At 38.2% G+C, this 15,707-nt stretch overlaps 1 protein-coding gene across 1 annotated transcript in view; it reads right to left on the bottom strand.

Moving 5' to 3' along the window:
* The window catches only part of TMEM135 (transmembrane protein 135), a 180,473-nt gene that overhangs the window by 142,432 nt on the left and 22,334 nt on the right, over positions 1-15,707 (bottom strand). The gene's annotated exons all lie outside the window — the stretch shown is intronic.

The raw sequence follows: 15,707 nt of genomic DNA, 5'->3' as shown, positions 1-15,707 counted from the left end.
AGTCACAATGCCAACAATGCCCTGGCACAGCTGCCACCATTTTCTCTTCTAACCTTTATCTAATTTTTTTTTTCTCCCCCCCCGCCCTTCTATTTTCAGATCTGTCCCTATGTCTCAGTCCATAGCTCACACTGCTATTTACATAGGAAAAGTATAAACACGAGCTCACGCTCTCACACATTTGCTGACGCTACTGCAGCACAAAACCAAAACTGAACTCTTGACTATGCAGATGTAAGCTGCTCCAGTAACAGACTGTATTAGATGTCACTGTAGGGTCCAGATGAAAAAAACATAGTTATTTTATGTACATCATTCGCAAGTTACCATCGGCTTGAAAAGTGGAAAACCTTATCACTGCTTAACAGCTCTGCCCTCATTCCTTCCTCCTCTTCTGCAAAGATTAGCTTAGAGACTATGGCCAAAGGTTGAAAAACTCAGTTTCAGCATTTCTTACTGCAATGCTGCTCTTAACTTCTTGATTTTACTGTCAGCCTTGTAGTATTTGGGATTTTTCTTATTGTCCCCACTGCTGTTATACACAAAACTTGAAAATAACATAGAAGGCACCACATGTTCAACCGTTAAAGTTTCTCAATATGGAACTGAGATTATAACCTGATCTCATCTTTGTCTTCACATCATCCAGGATTTTTTTTATACTGCTACTACATGTATAACAGAAGGTCCAACCCAGGCTTGTATGTTACAATTTGTCATGAGACTTTTAAGTTTTCAAGCATTCATAGAGCGCTTAAGAGAATGGTATGTTAACTGAACATATCTTGCTATGACATCAGTAGAAGAAGCAAGCAAAACAAAATCACAGGTAGCGGGAAACAGAGAAATTCCTATTGCATAGTTCCCAGGCTTCAACCATCTGAAAAAAAGTTTATTCAGTATTTTCTGACCCCATGTTTAGGTGTTTATAACTTCACAAGTTACGCATCCAGATCAAGGTTTTTCACAGCAGATATCTAAGGTACAGGGATATATTCCACTTAAAAGCTTTAATGCTTTCACATCACATTGCATTTGTGGGAATCAATGATGCACCATCCTGAGTTCCGCAAGCTGGTCTCTATTCACAGGGAAGATTCAAATTTGGCTTAAGTTCAAGACTTTAACTAGCAAAATCAGTTTGGGTTTTGTTTCGTGGTTTTTTTTTTTTTTTAAAGCAGAGCTATGAATCTGCTCTTTTGTATACCTTTTCCACCTAGTACCACTCTGTGCCAGCTATTAGAAACAAGACTCTAGCATGGAAACCTAAGAAAAAAAAGCCTGAATCTAGAGATTTGGTGAGGTTGAGGCACACAAGAAACAAAAAGACAACAGATAGGGAATAGAGTCTGTAAACATTAAAGCAAAGAGACCTCTACAACTTGTAAGAGTGCACCAAAATAATGCATGATGTTTCTGACCAGAAAGGGGTGAAAGTTTACTTCATGTAAGAGATAAATTCAACTCTCAAGCTGGTCCATAAACAATCACCTAGTCTTTCAGCCGATTAGCTCAGATGATAAAATAATATTGGTGTCCTGACCCTCCCGATTACCAAACTGGTAGCCAATACAGTTCTGTGTGCTGTGAATTTTATTTTAATTCATTCCTGTAGGGAAAAATACTGGATATTTCATGTTTCTTGGCTTTTTTTTTTTTTTTTACCCCATAATAGAATTAAAAGTTTAGGATAAATATCCAAACACTCAGCTGTTTGGAAACACAGAATTAAATTTACCCATGAGAGCTAACTTGGTAACTCAATATACTTGAGTATTCTGGAAAACATCAGAACTTCAATAATGTCCTGCAGTAACAGATTTACCTGCAAGAAGTTACCACCAGCTGCTGAGTGACAGATGCAGCTTTAAGAGTATAGTGTGTGCATTCATAATTTTATTATACGAAGTGAGCACAAAACAGCATGACTATTGTATGTGCACATAATTTACTCGGTGGATTCTCTCCTTCGGTCTCCATCTCACACAGGCAGGGATGACATGCAGGCAGGGTCTTTTAGCCTCCCACTGAATTTTTTTTAATTTTTTTAAGTACTAAAAACCTAAGAATTTCATCTAACAAAGTTTTAGCTTCTATTGTGGTCCCTTTTGGCTAAGTGTAAAATGCAACTCGCCAACCACAAAGACAAAGAAAGGAAAAGGGGCTAGAGAAGAGGAAGGAAAGAAATGAGAAGCTGCAGTGCAGCTCCAGTGAGACTGATGTGAGAAGTAGGTGGTCAGGAGGAGGGAAAACATGCAGACAACAAATGTGAGCAAGGAAGTAACTTCCAGAGCTGAAAATACAGAAAGTTGCTACATGACATCATCTGAAAGTGCCTGTGGCAAACCCATCTCTGTCTGCTGCTGTACGAGGCCCTGGCTAACTCCAAGTAGAAAGTTTTCTTCCTCCAAATTAATTCTGTGCCTGTTTTAAAAATAAATAGCCCCATGTTTCTAGGAAGGAAAAATAAAAAAAAGAGACTCTTCCTGGCCCTGTGCAAACGTGATCCAGCAAGCCTAACCCAACCCTGAACTCAACTGTTAAAAAGTGGGTGGAAGTTCAGAAAATGTTGCACTATTTTGTAGCAATGACAGCTGATGGAAAACAGGACAGAAAGAAGGAGGTAGGCCAAGTAAAAGGGTCACTGGCACAATCCAAGGACTGTATTAAAACTGCAGCTGGTAAATAAGACAAGAACATAATTGGGAAATCGTATTACAAGAGCAGGAAATAATTAAACAAGAAAAATAATTAGTCAGCCATGTCTAACCACCTGCTTTGGGGAGGTTTAAATATACTAATAAACAGCTAACATTTCACCCCCAAAGTCCATGAACGTTAATCTCAGGAGCACCAACATCAGCAGGTAGTTACACCAGTGATGCTCCAGCGAGGTCACTACGGGAAAGCCCAAGCAGATGCACACAAATCCATACTGCCCCTTCCTCCTCCATCATCTCCATCTCGTGCCATTTTCTTCCAGAGGCTGCTCTCACCAAGATCTTCATTTTGGCTTCCCGCTGCCTCCCTCTCACCTCTTCAACTGACAGTATCTCCCATAGCCTGCTTTGTTTCTGACGACTTATGCGATCTTTAATTTGGGAAGGAAAAATGCAAGCTAGGGGCAAAATTCATGAGCAGCAAACCAAGGCTGAACTAGGACAGGGATGTAAGTCAGCATCCAAGAGAGCTGCATCTGTGGGACAAGAAATGGGATGGCACATCCTGGTCCATCCTGCCAGTCTGCTGTGTTAAATTAAAGAATCAAAGAAAAACTCTTCTGAAAAAGTCTTAACAAGACTGGTACCTTTTACGTGAAAAGGAAGATTGCACGAAAGCAATCACATTTTTTAACTACCCTTTAATTCAAGTACCAAAGAGCAGTAGCACTTAGCATACTTTTCATTTTGTTTCTCCTTTCCCCCCCCCCCCCCCCCCCCCCTCAATTCACACTTTCACATGAATTTTCTTGTATGTTTGTTAGAGAACTGAGCAGGCAATGCCTCAGAGTTTAGTTATTCAGCACAGGTCATGTCATCTCTGGCTGAACAATTCCAATCTCATGGATTCCACTTTTAATGTTTAAATTACAACAGACCACAGGCTTCCAGAAGATAATTCTCTTGTTCATTTATGCCTTCTTCAAAGAAAGGTTTCACTTGATAAAATTTGCTTTTCAGACAACTTGGTAATGTTCAGACCAAATTCTAACAGCAATAGCTCTTAAACTATGGCCCATAAACCTCAACAGAGAAACACATATTTTTGTGCTTGCACTGCCCCGAGGAAAGAGTCTAAAGTAACAGTTAAAAAAACCAAAAAGCTATAGGATAAAAATAGCAAGTAAGCCTAGCAGTGTGCTGGGCTGTATTACCAGAAGTGTAGGTAGGAGGTCAAGGGAAATGATTAATCCCCTTTACTTGGCACTGACTCCACCACACAGAGGACTGTGCCTGGTTTTGGTCCCCAATACAAAACAGGCACTGACCAACCATCAGGGACAACCACAAGCAAGCTGGGGAGACTTTGACTTGACCTGAGGAAACAGCATTTTCTCCATCAAGACAGCCAAGCATTAGAACAGGGACCCAGAGGGTTTGTCAGACCTCTGTCCTCAGAGGTTTGCAAGGCTGACCGGACAAACTCCTAAGCAAGCTGGTCTGAACTCGGTGCTGGTCCTGCTCCAAGCAGGAAACTGCACTAGCTGACTTCCCAAGGCTCATCTAAACAATTCTATCATTCTATGGAAAAAAAAGGCGGAAAGCAACTTCAAAATATCATGCATAATTTTCTCCACAAATTATAAAATCAGAAGAGATTACAGTGATAAATAATCTGGTTTCCTAACTAATATAAACCACAAACTTTTCTTTAATGAAGTAGCCACTTCTTTAAAAAGGTCAAATTTGTCTTTAAGTACTTCCGATGAAGTCCCCACAACCACTGATAAGTTATTCTAATGCTACTCACCTTTACAGTTTGCACCCTACTTTAGACAAGAATCAGTCCAGTCACTGAAACCAGTTACTTCTTTACCTCCACTGTAACACTACAGAGTCCAACCAAGTCACCCACATACCATTTCTTAAACAAAAACTGAGCTCCTTCAGTTTTTTCCACAATGTTCCCTAACATTTTAATCATACTCATGGCTCTTTACTGAAACTGTCCCAGATTTTCAGAACTCATCTTCAAGGACTTAAAATGAAAATACAGGAAATAAAAAACAGATTAAAGATTTCCTATTCTTTGTTTAATCAATAGTATTTTAAAGCCAAAGAAATCACTAAGTGCCACTCTCAGACTCTGAATGGATCTGCCTGTGAGCAAGGTATTTATATTTTCATCTAAGTGTTGTAAATTCTAGAAAACTTATTTGATTGAGGTCAAAGTCCAATTCACCTTACATGAGTTAAAAATCCCATTCATGCCAAAAGAAGCAATGACAACCGTCCAAATCTACATGCCAACATATTGTTTGTGGAACAGTTTCCTAAAGAATGTTTTCTTGCTTAGCTTGACACATTATAAAATTCAAAGAATACCTTTACTTTCACAAGTAGCATGAGCTTTTGCCTCATAAATCATACAAAATACCAGTTTTTAAAATACAACCAAGATGTTTTTTCCTAAGAAACTCACTGCCAGTTCTCTCTCCTTATTTATGGTTTTCCTTAAATGTAGAGCTGTTGCTAAGGTAAAAAAAAGCAACCAAGAAAAAAAAATCTTTGCCTGAAGGTGGGATGAATCCTTAGAACATACTTATGATCATGGCAATCTGACCATAAATTAATTATTGCAACCACAGCAGCACTCAAAGAAAATTTCCAACAAAAAGCAAATACCTTCCCTTTCTCTGAACAGCCACAGAAGAGAGGTAGGCACCTGTCTCTCAATAGTCATTTCTCCATTTGAATATTTATTTCTTTCATATGTTTTGCCTTGTCCTGTCCATCTTATGTGTCTAATACGCAGCACTCCAGTCCCTGCAGTTTTCTCATCAAGAACTACTTCTGGCGATATGAAGTTTAAAGCATTGTTCTCTCTATTGCCTTGTTTCAGTTAAACAACAAACCTCTCCAAGTAGATATCCTGAAATCTAAGCATTCACTGGAATTAATTAAACGTATTTCAACTACTATAACTACATTTTTTTACCAGTCTTGTGGGTTTTATGATCACATTTTTTTCCTTGCTCAAAACTAACGGGGAAATAAGTGACCAAGTCAGAAATAACAGGAAATAACTACAGCAAGATGAATACCACTACGTACAAAATTCTCATAAATTGACTAAACAGGCACGTCTTTCAGTGAGAATAGCTCTAGGTGTGAGCTGTAACAGCAAGCCAGTAAATTCACACCACAGGGCGAGGTACACACTAGGGCAAGTACACCCATGCCATACCCTGCTACAGCTCTTGTAACCCAGCGTACAGCAGCAGTTAGCAGTAGAGGTGGCTAGAAGGAGCCTGAAGATGGATAAAGCAGCATGTTAAAAAGCTTTATGCATGCAATTAAGAGAATATGTTCTCTGATTAAACAGTCTCAGTGATAGGTTATGTTTCTCCAAGTATATAGTAAATGTAAACAGTTGGGGGGCAAAAACCCACAAAATAAAAATATCCAACTCACTGCTAAGAAAAGAATAGTTTTAGCTTTGCCATAAAGCTTTTTAACTTCATCCCCAGTCCAAAACATCATGTTCCTACTATTTGCTTTTCCAAAAGTTCTTAGTGTTGTCAAACCAACAAGCCTGACCAGAGAATAAATAGGTACTAGAATGAAATTAAACTTGCCTTTTCTTGTGACCTATACGACAAGATCTGAACTACGCATGGCTTTAACATAGTGAATTTATGAAAAAAATACATTTTTATTAAGTTTCCTAGAAATTCAAGTTTGAATTTTATACAAATACTACTGTTCATTGAGTCTGCTGTATATTCTGACAGTTACCACCTTATTTTAAACCGATAATCCTTTTTTGGATTCTCTGCAATTCTAAGAATTCACAAATAAAACTACTTTCAAAGGAATCAGTGAATTCAAAGGTATATGTGGTGTGGAATGTAAAAAAAAAAAAAAGGTAAAGAGCACATAACTTATGCTGTACTGACTTGTTATAGTAAAATTTGGGAACATTTGTCCTTTTTTTAAAAAAAAAAAAAAAGAAAGAGTTAACTCTGGCTTTAATTTCTGAACATAAACTAAGAAGCTAACATAATAGTTTGTAATGGCTCCCCAGACAGGATTTGTGGTCTGCAAAAACAGGAAGAATTCCTCCCCCCAGCTTCCCTCCCCCCACACACACTGTAAAACACACCACTTTATAACCTGCAGAATTAAATCAAGCACACAAATCACAGGTTTCCCCTGAAAAGAAAAAGGTCAAAATGAAGACGGGGTTTTTTCTGCTCTACAGCAGCTTGACACCACAAGCTAAGCAACTATAGATGTGGAGTTGTGATTGCATCCCTGTAATAACACAAGTACTACAGATTATGTTTAGGGTATCGTTAATCTCTTACACCCACCAATTTCCTACTGACAGCTGGAGGCCAGCAGTGAAATGCTGGTGCAAAAGTTCACTTAAAATCAGCAGGAACAGATAAGCTTTCAAAATAATGCCAAAAATTATGAAAACAGACCTAAGCAATAAGTTTTCAAAAAATAAAAGGATTACTTTTTGAGCTTAGTAAATACCAGTAGCAAGTTTTTCACATGAAGATAATGTTCAGGCACATAACTTCATGTCAAAAATACACAGTTTAAGGACCCACGATCCCCCTTTTTTTTAAAGGAATTTTCTGTTTCAAAATTTTGGGTTGTTTAAGGTAGGAAATGGACACTTTACAGGTTGGGGAAGTTGAAGTTGCTCAGAACTGCAAATGAGTAATGCTTGCTTTGAGCATTACATGTTAAGTAAAACAGTTTCTTGCAAATACTCAGAATTTGTTGTTCTTAAAAGGAAAGAAAATAAACTCAACATGTTCTATGATTTGAACACATGCCAAAGAAAGGGTATGAGAAAACTGGAAAGGGAGAGAAGCCAAAAAGAAAATATATCTACAGTAATACATTCCAGTTAAATTAGTACCAATAATTCTTACAGGGTTTTCAGCTAGTGCAACACAAGATAACATCTACAGTTTAATTTTTTAACTATTTTGTACTCTATTTTATACAGATTTTCTTTCAACGTCCCCTCCCTCTTCCTCATCTCCCAGTTTCTCTATGGTGTCTACAGAGCCAACAGAGTCAAAACAAAGGCTGACCCACAGAGGTGAAAAAACCTCTTAATTAAGTGTGATTTAACCTCACAAGATTCCATGAAGAGATAAAAATCAGATTCCAAAAAGCTTATTAGTTTCATAAAAGGATTGACTAGTAGATAACAGAAGAATAACAAATTAATCAAACCTCAGGAAAAGAAATTAAGGATTTCCAGTGATTTTTTTAAATTATTAACATTCTTGGTATAGAAGGCCTATCTAATGTAAGGCCCCAAGTAACAATTTCTTTGGACTGTTGATAGTAACACAGAATTGTTTTTAATTGGCTCAGTCAATCAAAAAGAAAACACTCGGTTCTTTTCTGGGCACCTTCTCAGTTGGGATACAACATGTGCTGCTTGGCTGTTCTGTCTGGAAGGTACGCACGTAGGGCACAAGGGAAATACCTTCTTATTGAGCAAAACTGCTTTGGGGATCCTGAGCAGCAGTGGGTCATCGCTTCTATGTATTTTGCTGGCAAACACTATTGTCTCATAGCAAAAAGAGGACATAATGGACAGAACTGTTAATAAAATTAGGAAGAAGAGCAAGACAGGCACGGAAATTGCTGCTTACTAAAGGAAATAAAAACGTGTCATTTTCTGTCCTGGGATGTGGAGGGGAGAGGGCAGGAAGGGGAAGCAAGATGTTTAACCACAGTACACTGCTGTAACCTTCACCACAGAAAACCCTTGCATGCTTAAATATAGCAAATCATTACCATTCTAGGTTTCTACCTCCACACTTTTCCTGCTGCAGGAGCTAACAATGTTAATTCCTTAGGAGCAATGAGTCTACAGGAAAGAGTCACTTCATTTACAGTGGGTTTATAGGTGTGGCTCATACGAAACAAAGATTTAAGCTCCTCTCATCTGTACTACCTAAAAACAATATCCTAAAAGCAGACCGGAGGAACATATCACAGAAAAGTTCCCTCAAATACTTTCAGCCATTGTACCAGAGGCATGGTAGGCACGGATGTTACTTCGCCAGGTAAATGTCAAGCTTTTCATTGCCACATCAGCCAGCACTATAGCCAGCTCACCCAGGCAGCATCTGAAGTTTATTCTATACTAGCAGAATATTTATAATTCCCCCCCTGGGAGCTGCATGTTACACACAAGCATTCAGACACAGAAGATGTATTAAGTGTTTGCTTAAGCCAAGGAAGTCCAAACGAGTGTCTCCTGGATGCTACTGCTGAGCAGACAGAACAGAGTAATTACTCCAGTGTTTGTGCCATTTGAATCGACGTCAGACTTGCAGAATAGTCCAGTGTTCAGCAGCAGTCTGAACTTTAACATTTTATCTGTAGGCATTTCAACAAGACTGTAAGTTTTCTAGGATTTTTTGTGGGGTTTAATGATGAAAAACAGAATACAAAATTATACTAATACTCAGATGACTACATCACTTTTACTTAGTTTTCAGCCTACAAAAACAGATTTTCCAAAAGTGGTCCTTAGAATAATAAAAAATTAAACTTTAACTATAATCATGTCTCAATTACTCATGGAGCAGCACAGGAAGAGCTAGATACGCAGAGACACCTGGGATCTATCAGAGCTTGTAGCTTTAGCACTGCCCTTTGTCCATCCAGGCTGGTCCCATGTGAACTGACAGAGGTAGTCCAGAGCTTAATGGGTGTTGCCTGTGATGTCTTTACATTATTATTCATGAAGTAACCTCCCGGCTGGTGCTGTGCCTAAGCTGGTAAATCCTCCTGAAACTCAGGGAACTGGAGACCATTGAGCAAATGCAACCAAACAGTCCTGCATGATGCAGCTCAACCCTGACTGTAACAACACTAAGAGAAAATAAACCCAGTCTGCAACACACTCTCCAGCATCCCCAGAACCACAGGTATGTATTTTACATGGGATCTTCCAGTATTCTTACTCTGTCTGCTTGTGTTATCCCAGAAAATGAATTATCAACTATAAAGCTGTAGCTGCTCTCCTGCTCTTCCATCTTGTGCAAGACTTCAGGGATCACACAAGCAAGCTGGACCAAATTTTTCGAACACTCGAATGCTGCAGGCTGAAAAGTCCTGAAACTTGGTTGGTGAACACTTCTGCAGACATGCTTATAGTTTTTCAGAAGCCTGATTAGTTTATAACCTGGGCTGATTGACTATAAATTGATGGGGCTGGAATCACTGATCTCCAAGAATCCTTCTTGCTCTGTTCGCAACTATAGGATTCATCTTGCCAAACTTTTGCCAGCTGAAGTGGATGAAATCTAGCTTAAGACAGTTATCTAGACTGCCTTTGTAACTGAGACACGCAATGGTGATTCATTCAACTGATTGGGAAGAGCTGACTGGTATGAAATAGAAATACACATTTCAGATGGTTAGAAAAGTCAAAGTGTTGTAGTAAAAGTAACCATTTCTTTTTAAAAGGCATGCAGAAATATAAGGATTATACCTACATCTTATGTGCATACACAGAATCATGAGGAGTAAAGGGCAGGGCTGAAGGATACACTGAACGTAGAAATAATTAAGAGCACAGTATGGGAGAGAGGATCTTTCTCGCATAACGAACAAATTGGTTTCCACAGTTCATTTAAATGCAGCAAATTTAACTCTGCAGCTACTTTTACAAATGGAGCACATAGTTTACATCTTGCTAGTAACACAGCATCTTTTTATGACCCACAAAGGACATCCTTTTCCTTTACACAAGACTGCTTCACAATCCAGCTACAACTTAAATGACAGCCTTCCCTTCATCCACTAGGCGGGTGACCTTGTCATAGAAGAATATCAAATTAGTTAAACAGGACTTTCCCTTTGTGAACCCATGTTGACTGTGCCTGATCATTGCATTGTTCTTTAAATGCCTTTCAACAGTACGCAGTATAATCTTCTCCATAATTTTTCCAGGGACTGAGGTTAGACTAACAGGTCTGTAGTTCCCTGGGTCTTCCCTCACACCCTTCTTGTAAATTGGAATAACATTGGCTAGCTTCCAGTCAGCAGGGACCTCCCCAGACTCCCAAGACCTTTGGTAGATGATTGAGAGGAATCCTGCCATAACATCCACTAGCTCCTTCAGGATCCTGGGATGAATGGACTTGTGAACGTTCAGCTGATACAGCTGGTCCCTTACAATTTCAGTATCCACAAATGGAAAGTCACTGTTCCCACACTCGTGTTCCTCTGACTCCAGGCAACAGGCAGCCCAAGGTCTATCAGTATTATTAAAGACTGAATCAAAAAAAGCATTGAATGCCTCTGCTTTTTTTCATCCCTATTAGTCAGATGACTATCTTCAACAAGTATCGGTCCAATGTTTTCTTTAGACCTCCTTTTGCTATTGATGTACTTAAAAATGCCCTTCCTGTTGTCAGATACAACACTGGCCAGTTTCAACTCTAATTGAGCTTTTGGCCTTTTGTGTCTTCTCCCTGCATATGCAAACCACAGCTCTGTACTCTTCCTGCGAAGCCTGACCATGCTTCCAGAGGTCATACAATTTCTTCTTCCTCTTGAGCTCCACAAACAGTTCCCTGTTCAGCCAACCTGGTCTTCTGCCCCACTTGCTTGACTTACAACACAGTGGAATTGCCTACTCCTGTGCTTATAAAAGGTGGTTCTTAAAGACTGACTTCAGTAACATTGATTTAACTGAACACAGTTAAATCAAGTTCAGGAACTTTTTCTAGAATTAACGTGTAATGCTATAACAATAAGTGAAAAATAGAAATCTCTTTGAAAATATGAACAGAGTTATGATTGACAGGGATATATCCTACAGAGATCATCAATCGTTCTAGTGTAAAATACCAAGCTATTGGGGTTTTTTTCCAAACTGGAGACTGAGTGTGTCAGGACAAACATAGCATAAGCCAGGTGATCCCATTTCTCAGAAAGACAAATTACTGTAAATCATTGATTAGAAATACTTTAGCCCTGTGCTGGGAAAGAGCTCCCAGCTCTTAGAGCTCCCACTATGATCCAAAGCCAGAAAGAGATGCCACTTTCCAAGAAAAACACTCCTGAGAGCTGCCCATCCTGAACTACCTGCCATTCACAATGTTCCCACAATCACAGCATGTTCCAGATGTGAACTCCTGCACTCCCAGGCAACCTTGAATGATCAGTGTTTTCCCTCCCTCTGGTAACTGTAAGAGCAACCTGGTGTAGTGGAAGGTGTCCTTGCCCATGGCAGGGGGGTTGGAACTAGATGATCTTTAAGGTCCCTTCCAACCCAAACCATTCTATGATAGGATTCTATAACTATACCAGTAGCAGCCCTCAAAGCATGCAGCAAAACATGTTCAAATGTTTACATGCTGTTACTGTAAAAACACAGATCTCTCAAACATTGGCTCTCACCAAGGCAGCTGCTGAAGCGCAATGGATTTTAACATATTTTGGCTTAGAAACAAAAAGCATTCCCGTTAACTTCTACAGCTTGGCTCCGTATTTCACAGTAATAATCACTCTAGAGGAGTAAAACTCCAAAATAAGTTGTTTCCCTCCTAGCTCTCCTTACCAGATTACACCACAAAATACTCATGTGAGTGATCCAAACTTGAGGGTTTTTTTCACTACAACACAAAAAATCCTCCCTCAGTGTAGCTTCCTCTCTCAATTTCCTACCTGTAGCAAGTAAGACTAAAGCTTGCAAAAACACTTGCTGTGTTAGAAGAGTTTGTTTACTTGTTTTGATCACCCACTCCCCCATACTGGTGATTTATAGGTTTCCCTAAAATACATCAAACTGAAAAACTGTAAAACATTTTGAGAAAGGAAATTGTTACCTCAAGTCTAAATATACTATACTACTATACAGAAATACATACCAAAAAAGTTTGTATTTAAATGGACAAACTTACAAAAATGCTGTATTTATTTACAGCGTATACTTTTTACCATTAATATGCTGCCATATTCTTCCTTTAAAATGTATTTAGGCTAATGGCATTTATGGCAAGCAAATAACCCTAACAGCAACTGAATCTTTCATCAGAAGAACAAATACACAGTCTAAAAATTCCACATTGTTCTTACACAAATGTTTCTGCCACTTTTCTAAGCAATACATAGTAATACTTTTGTTCCCAAGAACACTAAATATATGTGTATATATAGATGTTCTCTATAACATGCACTGTTGCACTATATCACTTTTTAAATGCACATGCTTTAAATATTTTTGAGTCCGGTATACTGAATTTTTCTGATTAAAAACACCCAAAGTTTTCAACTAAAAACATGTTGCCAATAGTCGCCCAGAGCAAGATTTTACAACCAAATTATAAAAGCCCTAAATCTCGAGTTTTATAAGACCATCAGTGACACAGTCTTAACTGTAGCGACGAGACAGGCGCCGCTATAATGTTAACAGCCAGTATGTAAACGTTAATGCAGCCTAAGGCGGGAGAAGGGAGCAATCCCAGAAGGGTCCCTTCAGAACTGCCACAGAACTTTTAGGTGGCTGTAGTTAAAACTTTCTTTGGCTTAATTACTTACAAAGGGCGGCGGCGGGGGGGGGGATGATAGTTAGCCAGGTAAGACAATTAATTTCATTAAAACTGTAATTGTGCTCCTTCTTAAAGCTTTAGTTATAGTTCTTGAAACTCACTAATACATTATTTTTTGAACAAGAGTCCAACAAACTGAAGTTTGACATTTAGCTATTAGAAAAACACAACTTAAATTGTTTTGAAACATCAGCACATTTACAAAACACTGAAGAGAACATGGTTCTTTTCCTTGAGAGTAATCACAGAGGTCTTAAACACAGGCTCTTCACTGAGCTATCAGACTTCTTTGTCATAGAAATCAGTAAGGTACAACCGATCTAATTGGATTTCCAGGCTTCAGCCAAGCCTCAAATCACATTTCAACAGCTTCATTCACAACAATTATAACAAGTACATTCAGTTACTTCCTTGCCTTCTAACAGTCTTGGTGCTTCTAGAACAAGCTAGTACCATGTCTTTCAGTCTAAGCCACATACCTTCTCCTCTACTATATGCTCAATTCCTGTTGATAACATTTAATAGATGTTGGAAAAAAAATGACAGGAGACTGTAACTTGGCATTACAAACAGAAACCAAAAGCAAAATATTCATTTTTCAAAATTACAAACAAATAAAATTGCTTCTTATCAACAGTTTGAAACAACACCTATAGAAGTAAACAAGGAGCACAGCAGTAAAACAACTACATGCAAAGGTTAATAAAATAAATGTAATGATTTCCTAAGGAAGCTTAATGAAATTAATGTAACTGAGTCATATCTCTATTTTTGAGGAGACATTAACACAACTTTTAACATCTAACACTACAAAACTAAATTCTGTGACAAAAGAATTGCAGAAAATGTAAAAAAGGTGAAACTGTAAAGAAAATTATATTCTTTTAAATACACTTGTGCAAGCACACCTTGAAGCTTACTTATGATTATAGTTATTATGACAATATATATATAAAGACTAATTAAAACGTTGACATCACAGCCAAATAATCAAAAGGAATTAGAAAAATGTACATTCTAATGAATCGTGTACATTTATCCAGGAAAAGGGAGTACTTTCCTTATTTGCAAGAACATTTTCTTTGCATGTGAAAACACATTAACACACCAGTAACACCGACAATATTTTTTGTTTCATTTCTCATTTTTCAACATCTCTGCCAGAGCCATAAACACAGAGAAAAGAATAACATGGCAGGACTAACACTAACAACTATTAAAAAGATCTGTACTGTATAAGACAATGTACAGTCAAAATCAGCAGAAATTTAACTCTGCCCTCTTAGCACTTCTCAGAGCACCAAACGTATACCAGCTATGCAGCTAACAGATGTCAGATTGTCATTTATAAACTCTGCACTGGCCAGTAAGGATGCGTCCTCCTAATCCTAACAGGCAACTCACACTGCTTGAGTACCAGAAAAAGGCAAAAATTCTGAGTTACTCCTACAGGAGTAAGGGACTAGAGGCATAGAATATGAATCTACACATTACAAACACATAATCTCCATGTTTATGTATCTACATTCAATTATTATCTAAGAAATAATTCTTATCAAAACATTACTTAATCATAACAATGTGACTAGTTCTCTTCCAGTAATCTCGCAGAACATTTATAGGTACATATACAAAAAAGTTTACAAGTGTGTTTATTCCTTGGCCCCTTCCACAGATCCTAATAAAATAGTCTTCATAGGCAAGATAACCATATTTTATAATCAACAAATAGAATACACATGGACACACTAACGTGCAATCTTTATCTTTATAGAAATGTAGAGGCATAATATAATGCAGATAACTTCCTCAGTTTGTTTGAAGTCTCTGTGCAATGTCACCTCCCCTTCTCATTGCCAGTGCTATGCAAATTTGCAATTACGTATTACAGATACAAACTATAATCAAACTAGTTCTGTAACACATTAGAAAATGTGCCCCTCCTCAGCATTATAATGCACCTAGACACACCATCCATGTCTTTTTCCCATTCTTCCATAAGAATTATAAAATATACAAGGCTGGCACACATGAATAGCAACACTTGGAAGAAAATCTGATTTACAAGCCTGCTGTTCCCAAGTTCAGGACTGACGGGGATGCTGTGCATGCAAATGCCAGTGAGGTACTTAAAATAGGGTATCCACTTGGGAAGAGATTAAGTGATTAAGTTTGATGTTGCTGCCAGCTGCTAGTAGCAATTTGAAGGGCTAGAGATATGTTTATGAACTCAAATCAGGACTTTTTCCCACCTCCCCGATTTTTCAATACAATTTGTTGTAAGCTACTCAGGAGACGACTGAAAATGCCACTATGTCTCCACATCAAACGTCTGTTTCCTAAGAGACAAGTCTATTAAAGTTTGATTTTGCCTGTAACAGAAGCTAACAAGCAAAGAGATGTGAAATCTAAAAGTCATATTTCACTAAGTCAGCAG

This window comes from Harpia harpyja, chromosome 17 (assembly GCF_026419915.1).
Source record: "Harpia harpyja isolate bHarHar1 chromosome 17, bHarHar1 primary haplotype, whole genome shotgun sequence".
Classification (NCBI taxonomy): Eukaryota; Metazoa; Chordata; class Aves; order Accipitriformes; family Accipitridae; genus Harpia; species Harpia harpyja.
Note: the sequence above shows the minus strand (reverse complement) of the source record. Positions and strands in the feature narration are given on the sequence as shown.